Source organism: Centruroides sculpturatus, unplaced genomic scaffold (genome assembly GCF_000671375.1).
Source record: "Centruroides sculpturatus isolate CEXI.00-Female unplaced genomic scaffold, Cexi_2.0 scaffold510, whole genome shotgun sequence".
Taxonomy (NCBI): domain Eukaryota; kingdom Metazoa; phylum Arthropoda; class Arachnida; order Scorpiones; family Buthidae; genus Centruroides; species Centruroides sculpturatus.
In genome coordinates, this window is record NW_019384743.1 from 532,693 (window position 1) to 534,491 (window position 1,799).

At 31.2% G+C, this 1,799-nt stretch overlaps 1 long non-coding RNA gene across 1 annotated transcript; it reads left to right on the forward strand.

The window, feature by feature from the left end:
• The first annotated feature begins 484 nt into the window (after positions 1 to 484).
• On the forward strand, positions 485 to 1,793 carry LOC111628417. The gene is made up of 3 exons (XR_002757167.1): positions 485 to 675; positions 792 to 1,255; positions 1,481 to 1,793. It is a non-coding gene; the product is annotated as an uncharacterized LOC111628417 (long non-coding RNA).
• The last annotated feature ends 6 nt before the right edge of the window (positions 1,794 to 1,799 follow it).

Consider the following 1,799-nt stretch of genomic DNA (forward strand, 5'->3'; position numbering starts at 1 on the left):
AGGGAGACCCAAAAACAAATTCAGACGGGTCGAAAAATTCCTGGTGGGAGTGGTATATATCGGGCTCCGTCTTTACATCTGGCCATCCTATTATGGGCCTGGAAGAACCCACGATGGGCTTGATACCCTTAATACTACAGGGTGAAATGAGTAAAAAACACTACCGATCACAAAAAACACTACTTAATAGTTTTAAATCTACAGTTAGTTTACCAATTTTTATTTATTTATTATTTTTGGAATAAATTTCGCGCTACTGTACTGTTAATATGCATATTATATGTTTTCTAACGAATTTTAGAAGTTAAGAAGCTATATATCGTAGGTCGAGAAAACCCTAGAAACTTGTCGGAGATGGTTCTGTCCCGATTGTGAGCCTGGCCGAACCCACGATGAATATAATTATTAACAAATTGTAATCCGTTGAAATTGACCGAAGAGAAATAGGAAAAAAATTCATTTTTATTTAAAAAGTAAGCAAAGTTGTTGAAATTGTAATTAAAATACAGTATTTGTAATTGATAGTAATTAATGAATATAATGACGGCTGTAACGTATGATGTAATTGTTGTGACGTCTTGAATTAACGAACAATTCTTTCGATTGTTCGACTTGACTTTTGTTGGACACTATCCATATTTTTGTATAGATTTCGATGAGAAAGATCTCCGAAAGGTAAATAATTTTCATGTATTGATGTATTGAGAGTATATTGATTATATTTAAATAAAATCTTTGTATATAATGGCACTCTTAGCGTTTAAAAGTCCAAACTACTGTATTGTGTTTAGGTCTACGATGCGGACCTATTAGTCTCCGTTCTCGAATTTTAAAATATGAGGAGCTTGAAAAAAGGCACACAAAGTACTAAGAATAAAAAATAAACCATTAGACATATTAGAAGAAGTCTTTAGAGAAATCTGGTCCACGACTACAGGAAAGAAGGATATGTTGCTTCAATAGAATACAACGATTTGACATCTATAGGCCTACCTACTTTATATTATATTTTATAAATTTATAAGACATATTTTACAAAAAATTGTAATTAAAACATTTGTAATTTGTAGTTTTTAATTAATTTATAGGCTATGTCATGCGCGACGTAATTGATGTGACGACAGCAATTGTTTCGAATTCTTCTATTTGTTTATTGTTGAACACCATCTTAAGACGGAGATTTCTCCAGAAATTTTACCCTTTTTCTGGTTCCCTTTTGACACTTTTGAAAGGATTTTGGTGAGAAAATTCTCAAGTATGTAAGCAATTTTTGTTCTAATTCACATTGTATTATACTGTAATTATTTAGTAATATAAATAAATATTAGAGATAGACTACACTTCAAATAGTATTGTAAATCGGAAAGTTATTTGGTAAGAACTTATAATATGGTAATTTTGTATTAATTATGTCGATAGTATCTCAATTCTCAATGCGTTAATATTATAATTAATATATAGTAATTGTATTTTTTAATAGTTTTATACAATTGTATCTAACACATATAATTCAAGTTCTCGTTTTGTGTTCTATGCATAAAGTTTATTTCATACTTTAATGTAAGAGAAAGTGCGAGTATTCAGGTAATAGATTTATTTTCAGGTTACGGTGTTACTAACAGGACGTGGTGGGATGGCGAATGGCCTCGCTGTCTCTACAAAATGCCACAATAGTCCTATGACGGTAACACAACGTGGCAACATCATGCCGCCACTAAAATAAGCATGAAACCTATTTAATGTAAGAGAAAGTGCGAGTATTCAGGTAATAGATTTATTTTCAGGTTACGGTGTTACTA